The sequence below is a fragment of the Aplidium turbinatum genome, chromosome 1 (genome assembly GCF_918807975.1).
Source record: "Aplidium turbinatum chromosome 1, kaAplTurb1.1, whole genome shotgun sequence".
Taxonomy (NCBI): domain Eukaryota; kingdom Metazoa; phylum Chordata; class Ascidiacea; order Aplousobranchia; family Polyclinidae; genus Aplidium; species Aplidium turbinatum.
The window spans coordinates 42332141-42344588 of NC_137472.1; the positions used below are offsets into that span (position 1 = coordinate 42332141).

The 12448-nt window shown below is 36.4% G+C and overlaps 1 pseudogene; it reads right to left on the minus strand.

Annotated features, from left to right (window-relative positions):
- Positions 1-9682: 9682 nt before the first annotated feature.
- Positions 9683-11079, minus strand: LOC145765946 (protein FAM200A-like; annotated as a pseudogene).
- Between the last annotated feature and the right edge of the window lie 1369 nt (positions 11080-12448).

Genomic DNA, 12448 nt, shown 5'->3' on the forward strand with positions numbered 1-12448 from the left:
TATAAAGTTTATAAAATAATAACTGTTTAAACACAGTATATTGTATATATAGTGATACTTTAAGGCAATAATCCCTTTGTCACACAAGTTGTGATCAATCTTTTGGGGTCGTATCCCCGATGTCGTCCTCTCATACATTGGGACACGGAATTATTTACGTCGCCAAAAAAAAAGCTTCATATGCGGCAGGCTGTTGAATTCCAGGTTGAGCGTCAATGCCCATGTCGTTGCCAGTGAGTGATTATGAATAACGCTGCTGAAAAGACTTGATATTCGCTGGGAATACGCCTTTTTGCTGAAGTGTAGGCCACAAAAGCAGAATTGCAAAAGTAAGCTATTCCACTTTCAATATTTATTGTGGTGTTTGTTACGTTATTCTCTCAGTTTGGTACAACTTGTGGGATTAGTTGAAGAACAAACAAAAAAAAACAATCAATTTGTTGGGCTACCATTTTTAAAAGTCTCTGATTTTGTTCAATTACATTGTAAAAATAAAAATGAATTTCTAGGCTAATTGTTTTTTTTTCAAGTGTTTGTTAAAAAAAAGGAAAAGGTGGCAAAAATTTTGTTTCGACTTGAAAAAGATCGTTTCAAATCACCTAATTTTTTCCTACATTCAAATGGACAAAAAAGTGAAACATCTGGCAACACTGCTTTCAAGGAATGACATCGACGTGGGACGACATCAGTGGCATCCAATCTTTTGTAAACATGCGTTCAGTTCAGTTGTTTTTATTTCTGACCATCATATCAAAACAATACATGTCAACATAGCAAAGGTCGAGAAAAGGGTAGAAGCGACAAAACGCGAACGTTAAACCGTGCTTGAGACCGAAGTAAGTTATTGAGTTGAAAGAAATTTGGCACGGTTGCAACACCTTCAGAAAAATTTAAGATATAAAGGGAAAATAAAAAAAGAAAATGTTACAAAAACAACATATATTTAGGCTATAGCTTTATTAGCCCACATAGCTTTAGCTGATATATTTAAGATTTGTATGGACAGTTGCTATGAAGATCGGCCATGGTGCGTTATCAAGAGTGCTGATGGTCGTAAGGGGAACACGTCTTGATGCGTTTAGCTCATACCAAAGAAGAGCAAGGCAGGCAAAGAAAACCCCACAAAGAAATCCTACCACGGGCGTCGGGCAAAGCCATTTCAAGCACAACGCACCATAGGCCTTGCACGACTCACAAAATAGATAAGCTATAACTTGACGACATGAAAACAATGACAAAAACAAATAAAACAAACTAGCAAAAACAACATCATCATCTTGCGGAAATTCAATTATACCCACATTACCCAGGGAAGTTATGTCTTGAAGATATCAAGCGTGCTTTGATAAAAGTTGCGTTGATAAAGCGATAATTTTAGACCCCAGTCAGCTAAACTCGTCACCTCCACACTGATCCAACGTTAGCAAACGTTGAATTAATGCAAAAACGACAGTCATCGCCAGCTGGGATGTAGTACTAGTAGTGGCATGTCACAGTAATATGATAAATTTGGGTTACCGGATGTTTTACACGTTAAACCATAACAAAAGTGAAAAAAAAAATCCAATTTGGCATGTTAGAAAAATAGATAAACAATCAGACAATTGCATGACGATCCAGTCCAAGATATGGATATAAAACAACTGGTTGGAGCACATGGCCACCGCTTCACTGAACGATGGCGATTGGTCGAAGAGGATGAAAAAACTTCTGCAGACTCTGTAGAACTTCTGTAGACAAAAAAACACAAGAACCAGAAGGCCAGTAGGAGTACTTACAACTTTACTATTTTGCTAATAAATCTACACACATTGGCCTATCATTTCTGGGCAAAAAAAAAAATATATATATATGTAAATTATATATATATGTATTAGTAAGTTTGGTGCATGTAATACTTAGATAGGATTATTTCAAGGAAGATTTAGCTTGTTCATTTTTGATTTAAAGCCTTTTACAGTTTTGCATTCATTTCTAATAGTAGGGGGAAGCTTGTTCCAAACTGTTGGCCCCATGTACCGTATTGATTGTTTGCAAGTGTTAATTCTGCAATATATCGGAATATAAGGAGAATTATATACTTCTTGCTGTTAGGCTACATCATTGAATGTTGTGGGAAGTAGCTTTTTTGAATATTTAAACATGAAAGTTACAATCTCTGTATTTTTTATGTGGTTAATTGATTTTAAATTATTGAGTTCCATTACACCTTTTATGCTTTCTCTGCGGTCAATGTCAAATACAATACGAAGAAAGTTATTGCATGTATGTTGCAGCTTTTGCAATGTAGTTTTGTTTTCATGACACCATGTTGAGATACAATATAATATCTGACTCTCAACTAGAGAATGGTAAATGGAGAGAAGTGCTTGTTTGTTTAGGAAAGGCTTAATTTTTTTTGTCACGCAGAGTGTTGATCTTATTTTTTGAAGCAAGATTTCCATATGAGATTTCCATGACAAATGCTCGTTTACAATTATTCCCAGAAACTTTATTGAGGCAACTTGTTCTATGTTGTTTTTTCGAATATTTAAGGGTGGGTTGCATGATAGTGTCTTGCTTCCTTGACTTGAAAATAATATATGTTTGGTTTTGGTGACATTTAGAGACAATCAATTTGTTGATAGCCATTGATCTATGCATACAAGCTCTTGATTTGCCATATCATATACAGTAGAAACGGTTTTATTTTTATATATAATGGTGGTGTCATCTGCAAACATAATTGCAGTTCCGTGTTGAAGGCAGTTAGGAAAGTCATTTACATAAATCAGGAATAGAAGAGGGCCTAAGATAGACCCTTGTAGGACATCCAAAGATCTGTTGTTAACATTAGAAGATAGTGTGCCATTGAAAACCACTCTTTGTTTTCTATTACTCAGGTAACTCATGAACCAGTCATAGGCCACGCCTCTTATTCCGAAATGATATAATTTAGCTAGCAATATTTTATGGTCAATGGTGTCAAATGCTTTAGATAAATCAAGAAAGATTCCTAATGCAAGATGGTTGTCATTGAGTATACTGGTGATACTTTCTACTAGCATTGAAGCAGCATGGCTTGTGGAATGATTTTTCCTGAAACCAAATTATTGTTATATAGAAAAATTTAGGTCTAATTAAAAACGAGTATAATCTGTTGTACATGATTCTTTCTAATATCTTTGAAAAAATAGGTAGTAGGCTGACTGGTCTGTAGTTGTTTGAATCTTTGCAGCTACCCTTTTTAAAGATAGGTATCACCTTCCCCCATAGGCGCCGACTTTTATTTTTGCACGGGGTGGCGGATAGCACAATATGGCAACCTAAAAACTTTCAAACTGCATGTTTTTGTTTGATTTTTACTAAGCATGTTTCGTAGATTCCATTGTCTTTTCACACCTGATTTGGAGCTCGATAATTTACAAAGCAACTTTAAAACAAAGCACAGGAGGTATGTCGTGAATTTTATTGTTACGTTGCTGCTCTGACACTTAACATTTGGCAAAAGTATTTTTGCGAACAGCAGCTCTGTCAATCCAACTGTTAATCAACTGGTCAAGTTGTAACCGTGAAGCTTCCGCTTGATAAACATTTAAATTAGGACGTGGTTCAATCGCTGTTGCGTCATGGTAGATCGCAAGTAGGTTTTTATGCGCCTTGAGTGCACTACACGATCGCTCCGCCTCGCAGGTGGTAGAAGGCAACGATAAGTATATTTTCACAATGCAGACCACGTTTGGAAGCATTAATAAAATTGTTTCATTGCTTGCAAATAGATGAAGCAGTTGCGACATAGTTGCAAATCGAACAGAATGCTCTATCTTTGCATCTATCGTATTCTAGCCACGGGAATTCGCTCTCCCACGATTTTTGATAGCTTCTCCCTTCAACAGCGATTATCCTGCTCGTGCTCGGTTCTTCTACCTCCCTGATCGTGCTAACGCCTTTTGGCAGTGGCACACTTTCGTTTCGTTCAGACGTTTGGTCACTTTCATGCTGGCTGAAATCCTGACTAGACGCAACAAAAAATGACTCAATGGAGGGCTGCAATTTGGAACGCTTTTTCGGTGGTATCTATAAGCTGAATAAAACTGGAATGTCGGCGAAAACTTTTACTGGACGACTTTTCGTAATTTTTTCTATGATGTAACAAGCAACTCCTATGTCAGACCAATAAATTCCCGCCTCAGACTTTTACTGGACGACTTTTCGTAATTTTTTCTATGACGTAACAAGCAACTCCTATATCAAACCAATAAATTCCCGCCTCACAGTTTGTCACGCTTTGACACGCAATATTACTGCATGAAGTAGATAACAAAGTAGAAATTAAAGCATGAAGTAGATGACAGTACACTCCAATTGAAATCGGAATATAATTCAAAATGAAAAATCTTGAGTAATTGAAAAAGGTTGCTTTTATTATTGGAAATTGGCAGGGGGTGTAGCTTTCCTCGAATAGAATCATGTAAATGTGTAAATTTGCAGAACGTTAAAACTGCTACTTTACTAAGTGCACTTTTTAAATAAAACTCAAAAGGTTAAGAAAATTGCATTTTTTTTAATGAAATTTGAAAATAGATATTCATTTAGGGGGTGGAGCTATCATCGAGATGATTTTATTTCCAAGTGTTGTATAGCTGTCATAATTTATAGCGATATTATGAGCAATTTAAAAATTTTCAAAAATAATTTTTGGGGAGGCAATGGAAAGATCGTATTTTATTGATTAATAAATTCCATTGTAAACCTAACAAATGTAACACGACAAGCAACAAATAAAACGATCGCAACAACAACAAGGAAAAACTCGTAGCCACGTATTGCGTAATCTTCACGTAGCTTGATTGATGTTACGCGAGTATCATGCTTGTGACAAAAACAATCATTTTCTTCGCAATACTGTACTGTATTGGTTCACCTCTTGCTTTACGTTGACTTGAAGCGAAAACCAATGATCAAAAAAAGATTTAAACGTCCGTTCGAATTACATTTGTTTGCAGTAAGTAGTGTAACCTATAAAACGGGGTGGCTGCCACCCCGCCACAGCGGTTACGGGGTGGCGTGGCCATCCCGTAACCCCGTAAGTCGGCGCCAGTGCCTTCCCCAATTTAAATAAATTTATGAATTTTCCACTCGTTAAAGATAAGTTAAATATATGAGTTAGAGCATGCAGTATATTGTTTGGGGTTGACTTTACAACTATGGATGGTATTTCATCGATGCCACTGCTAGTTTTTGCTGGCATAGCATGAATAATATTGTTAATTTCATTCAAAGTAGTTTAATAAATATAAATTGTCTCAGAGTAATTGCGTAATGCGTATGCGTAATTGATGGGAATAAAACAGTTGAACAAAATTACTGCCTGCATAGGTTACTTGCAAACATAATCAACCCAAAAGTGACAAAACACAATATGATGTCATTACGTTTCATGGATCAACTGGTCGTCCACCTCTCTTTTGATATAAAGGTGTTTAATATAGGGTGTTTCAAAATTATTGCTGAAAAGCATTTTTGCATAAAACAGGAAAAAAGTTAACTGAATACTTGTTTCTTGTGTTGTAGTTGAGGTATATATATATATTTTTTTTTCTATAAAAATTAAAAAAAAAACATTAAGGTTTTGATCATTGTCCAGGACTAAAAAAAATTTCCAAAATACAAGTTTTTGTTTTTAACAGCTTTAAACTTTTCTTAAACTAGGGCAAAAATAAGAGTAGGGTACCGTACTTCCACCGATTGGCAAACACTTTTTTCTAAACATAAAAAGGACTTAAAAATAGTCTTTTTTTTCAAATTTTTTTCTCCTAGCCAATGTATGAATTTTTCCAATAATGTGACAAAGTATCATTCTTCAATGCCAACGTTTCATATGATAAAATCTTCATCAACCACTTCGTGTAACGACTTCCCAGATAACTTCACAATGTAGAATGTAGATATTAAAGATCAGTTTTAGCCTAATGCTGTGAGTTCACTGTGGTAATGGCAAATTGCACTAGCTTTCGAAACACAGTTCATATATAACTTCTCAGATACCTAACCATTTTTATATGCCGTGTCGGCTTTGTCTGAGATTCTTGTCTGAGTCTGGAATGTTTGTATGTGAAAGGTGCAGCTGTCCATAAACCCATCCGAGAAGTGGTTGATGAAGATTTTATCATATGAAACGTTGGCATTGAAGAATGATACTTTGTCACATTATTGGAAAAATTCATACATTGGCTAGGAGAAAAAATTTTGAAAAAAAAGACTAATTTTAAGTCCATTTTATGTTTAGAAAAAAGTGTTTGCCAATCGGTGGAAGTACGGTACCCTACTCTTATTTTTTCCCTAGTTTAAGAAAAGTTTAAAGCTGTTAAAAACAAAAACTTGTATTTTGGAGCTGCAAAAATGCAGCAGCCTAACGATTGAGTCACTTCGGGTCAAAATTTAGTTAAAAAATAAACGCTTCCGGGTAGTATTGAACTCATTCCCTCGAGAGAACACTAGCCTGAAAAAGATCGCACGCGCCACTGACTCAGTTGAATATATAAAATTGTTGAATTTAGAACATATATATATACGCATTTTTTCTTCTCCTCTCGTCTTTTGCTTTGAAAAAGAAAACATCATGACCGGTCAAATAGTGTTTCAAATTAAAAGACCGGAGCCGGTCAAATGGCCACTGTCTTTTTTTTTATAAAAAACAGAGTTTTTAAAAAAAGTAATTTCAAAACTTAAGAACAAGTTACATTAAAAAATATATCAAAGACATACACAAGTTGTGATAACATTACTGATAAATAAACTGTTGAATTATTTTTAATAGCAAAATATTTGCAAATCTGTGAAGTGGACACATTCATGTTGATGGCCACCATTTAGTACCTGTGGATCTTACACTATCAATAGCTCACCTGAATTGCCTCTTATTATTATCATTTATTTGCGTCAGACAAAGTTGTCCATATCCAAAACAAAAACAACGAAATAATACACAAACTGCAAATGCATAAAGGTCACAGAGAGCCACTTTGGATGCTGTCGGTTTAAAAGCTCACTAGCCTAAATGGGCTATCTACTGTTACAAATTTACATACAATGAGCGTTGGAAGAATTGAAAGTATTCAGAACGATAAAAACAATCAGATGACATCAGGTCTGATATAAAGCGATTTGAAGAGTGAATGCAAGTTCGGTTGATAAACGAAAACATGTTTTTCGTCAATAAAGCATCAAACGTTGTTATATTATTCATTACTTGATATTCACGGGCACTGACATAACGAGGCAAGTTGTGCAATATTCTAAAAGAATCATTGTAAGCAACACGTACCGTAATCGTTTTATAGCCTACTGGAAGATCTAAACTTGTGGATTCTATACTTTAAGTAGACTAACTGAAATGTTTCTCTGTATCTCATTTTATTCTGTAATATGCACATGACTTCCTTCCTACCATATCTTTGAACACCTTATAATCACACAAATTGCTTTCATCCAAAAAATCACTAGGCTACACAAAAACGGTACGGTATGTAACATGTTTATTCTTGCCACTCACCCTAAACTAACCAACCGATCACACCCTAAAAACTTTATTCAACTTGAATGCCTGCATAAAATAATGAAAGCATTGCCTTTGAATGAAATAATATCATAATTCATAATGATAAGATTGAAAACAAAACTCCTTTCACACAACCAGGGTCCCATCCACAAATTTGAAAAAAACCTACCCGTAGATTTTATCTTAAAAAAACCCAGATTGGCTAAAAAAAACCCAGATGTTCATAATTGCTAATAGAAAAGCTTCGAGATGTCTACTACACTTTCTGCTATTTTAAATTTTGTACTACCCATCGACTATTCAAATACATTTCATTCTACAAGAGTTATTTTCTGCAAGTCTTTTTGTCCTTGGAGTCGTTTTTTATAACGTTGATGGCAAACACCCTCCATTACTTCGCTCACCAATTTTCTTTTAGGTTCCCAGGTATGACAATTTTGCCCCGCTCTTTTTATGGCCTATCAACAAATCTTTCACAAAACTAGCAATTGAACCAAAACTAGTGATACTCACTCAGCAGATCAGCCTGGTAAAACTGCAATTGAACTTGACTGAAAGCCATTACCGGTAGGTCTACTCAAACTGGAAACTGAATGCATTAGGAAACTATTTGGAACTATTGGAAACTATTTGTGATCAGGAGGGCCGAGGGGGAACTAGCTTATAGCTTTCAAATCAGACAGAATTTATTTTAGATAGGCTACGTATATTTTGTAACAAAATAATTACTTAGAATGGTTAATTCAGCTTGCGATTCCTATAATTTTACGCAAAATCAATAGATATTTAAGAAAAGTTAAAAATGCAGAAAAAAACCCAGATATCAACGTTTTATAAAAAAAAAACTTAAAAACCCAGACAGGTAGCAAAAAACCCAGATCTGGGTTTAAAAACCCAGGAATGGGAGCCCTGCAGCCTGCACACAACACTTTGCATCTGGAAAAATAATAATGGCGTTGCCAGATAAAAAATAAAACTTGCAAAACGAAAGTGTTGCCAGATTAACAGATATAAATTTCAAAAACAATATTTTTTACAGTTTTGGATTTATTTTCAGATCTTTTCTGCGCGGCAACCTCGGTGTACGTTTCACATTCTTAAAAATTCCGGGCGGTGCGGTTGCAGTGTTCAACTGTTTTATTCGCATCAACAGCGCACAGGTACAAAGGATTGACACGACGAGAAAGCACAAACAAACATAACCAGGTCGAAGTGTTGAACTGTTTTATTCGCATCAGTAGCTCACGGTACAAAAGATTGACACGGTGAGAGAGTACAAACAAACATAGCCAGGTCGAAGACTTTAGGAAACCGGCCTGCCACACCCCGCGGCGGCGGGGAGCGGCGTGATTTATGGGGTGACGATGCACCCGGAGGGTTAAGTCCACCAGCTTAGGTCGTGATGGCCAGGCTGGGGAGTCGAGGTACCTGTGGAGGGAGAGTGTGGACAGGGGCGCCGGAAGCGGGGGGGCAGGGGGGGCGGATGCCCCCCTGCCCTCAAATTTTCTGCAGATGGAGGGGCAGGGGGGCAATGGTGCCCTTTTAAAGTCATGTAAGCAACTGCACATTTTGCAATATAACAATTTCTGCTATTCGCTTTTAGCCTAATAATAATATTTACGGCAGAAAATTTTGCAACACAGTAGTTTGCAACACAGTAGTTTGCACACAGTAGTTTGCAACACAGTTTTTTCTAGAGCTCCTTCTCGGCGGCCAAATCTGCGTGCTTGGAGGCCAAAATACAAAATAAAAATAACGATAGCACAAGTAAATAGAATTATACTTGCAACAATGCTAAAATGATCACTTAGCGTTGTTGAAATCTGGGCCTGGGCGACGTCCTATACCAGTGGTTCCCAAACTTTTTTACTTCGTGGCCTAAATTTTGATTCAAAAAAAGTTCGTGGCCCACCCAAAATATTCTATACACTTGTATATGGGCGAGCACTATAGGCTCTAGCAATTTTCTAAGTGGCGACGCTGTGCCTGATTTGACTGGCCCGAGGATCGAAGCCCAGACCTCCAGCACAGATAGCGATGTTTCTTACCACTACGCTAATCGGCCAAGTTCTACTACCTAATTACTGTACTATATGACATGTAACACAAAAACAAACAAAATGGCTTTTTGCTATTTATTTTTTAATGGGAAGGGTGCTCTTGCGCTTTAGCAACAAGCTTAGAAATTCTTGGCTCAGTTGTCGAAAGAGCACAGCGAATGTCATGTTCAACTTCAAGGCCGTTGCGTTGCTTGGACTTCATACATACTAGCGCTGAAAAGGTAGATTCACATAACCATGTCGAAGTGAAAGGCAATAACTGTTTAAGTACAGTTTTGCTTATTTCTGGATATGATGATGCCATGCTTAGCCAGAATTCCGTGAGTGGCAAAGTTTCGAATAGATCTCGGCAACTGGAGTCGTTTTTCAATTCAATCAATTGGTCTTGCAATTCATCTTCCACATTTTCAGGGGAAAGTCGAAACGGATTTCTTGCAAGTGATAGGTCATCAGCACTAACTTCAGGAAAATATGACTTGAATTCGCTTTCCAGCTCTTTCAGATGTTGAACAATATTGGTCTTTAGTTCATCGTTTAACTCGTAAATATCAGACAGGTTGTTAAACATGGCAAAATTGCCGTTTTGAGCTTTTCGTCTCCAGTTTGCCAATTTTTCAACAAACGCATTGATCAAGTCCACGTTCTGAATAATGTTTTTTTCTTTTCCTTGCATTTTCAGGTTAAGGGTGTTTAAAGAATGAAAAATATCTACCAAGTATGCCAAACAAGCAATAAATTTTGCATTGGTAAAGTGAAATGCTAACTCAGGTTTTACATCAGTTAAATAGATTTCAAACTCATCGCGGAGCTCAAACACTCTGCATAAAACGTTCCCTTTAGAGAGCCACCGAACTTTTGTGTAAAACAAAAGGTTTTTATGATCAGATTCCATGTCTTCACAAAGTTTTCTGAATAGACGAGTGTGCAAAGCGCTGCTCTTCACAAAATTTACTATTTTAATAGTAACGTTAAGCACATCTTGGAGACCACTTGGTAAAGTTTTAGAAGCCAGAGCTTCCCAGTGAATGAAACAATGAGTAAACATAACGCCAGTAGCCTTTTTTTGCACAAGTGCCTTAAATCCACTTTTGGAACCAAGCATCGCAGGTGCACCGTCAGTGCACACGCCACACAGATTGTCTCAGGATATTCCGTTTTCATTAAAAAAATGGTTGACTTTTTCCATTACATCTGATGCTTTTGTGCTAGTGTTCAAAGCACAGCAGAAGAGTAATTCTTCCTTTACAGAGGTGTCAACTGCATAGCGAACGAAAACCATAAGTTGAGAAACTGAAGATACATCGACAGACTCATCCAGCTGGATGGCGAATAGACCAAAAGCAGATTTATTTATTTCAGTTATTACTTGTCCTTAATGTCTTCTGACATTGCTGCAGTTCGTCTCTTTACTGTGTTATTGGATAAAGGAATAGCTTTGAGACTTTTCTCATGTTTATCACCCAGGACAATTCTCGTCATGGCCAGTGCAGACGGTTTAACAACAGTTTCAGCAATATTATGAGCTTTTTTCTGCTTAGCTATAATTTGGCTAACAACGAAAGATGCTTCTGTAAGTTTCTGATCAGTTTGTTGAAAGTTTCCAGTTTTGTCAAGTCGTTGACGTTTACAGCTAGATTCTAGTCGTTTAAAATACTCAATGCTTTTATTCTTCAACTCAGGATGATTTTTTTCCAGGTGATTTCTCAATTTACTCGGTCTCAATGACTCATTGCTTAAGACGCGGTAGCATACTACGCACTGTCCCTTTTCGACTCCATGATCATTTAACGAAGTAAATCCAAATTTAACGTAACTATCATCATACTTTCTTTTGCTTGCCATTGAATAATTTAGTATTTAGTAATTTAGTTTAGCATGTCTCGATTTGCAAATTTTTATTCAATCTCTTCTTCGCTCTGCACTAGGGTGACCCAAAAAAACTAAATTTTGATTTTTAAACTTTTTCTTGTTTAGACCTCTGCATTATGGTCCAAATTGACACCTTGCCAAGTTTTGTTGAGATTGGTCCACATTTGACGCCCTAGCAGTGGGCCGGTAGGGGAAGGGAAGGTAATTTGATACACTTTTAATATTTTTGCCTGTTAACTGAAAATTACGTGACACAAACTATTGATTTTAAGCTGAAATGAAAGTCTGATCCCTTACACACTTTTTAAAAACATTTTCACTTTTCTATTTTTGTTACTTTTTTTTTAATTGAAATTTTAAAAACGTCACTCAAATGTATCAATTTACCTTCCATGGAAGGTAAATTGATACACCCGGAAGGTAATTTGATACAGTAAAACTAATACAGAAATCCCCTTTGACAGCAAAGCAATAAATGAAAATTTAAAATGTGGTTGGCGTGCTTGGGTGCAAGGATGACTATTGAGGCCTATGTGTGCGGCGAAGCTTCTGCAGCGGAATGGACATGGGAAGGATCATTGGCTGGAGTTCTTATTCAAGGGGGGGTGCTTCGCGCTTTTCTCATTTTTTGAAAGCATATAGCGTGTAGACCTACGAAAGCCCATATGATAGTTGTTTCCCAAAGTAGCAGGTCTTGTTAATGAAGAATAGCTTATTTAAATCAACTAGATCAATAACAGCATTTATTACAGTCACAAAAAGAATTTAATATACTGTATCAATTTACCTTCTCTACATGTATCAATTTACCTTTTTCAAAAAAAGTTATAAAATTCTGATTTTTGTATGCTTGGATGCACATTGCAGAAAAAACGTGACATGCCCTTGAAGCCTTATCAATGAACTGTCAAATGAGTTAGGTTTCATCTTTCAGGAACTTTTCTTTAATTTTCCAGACGAAAATTATCATGAGTTAAAA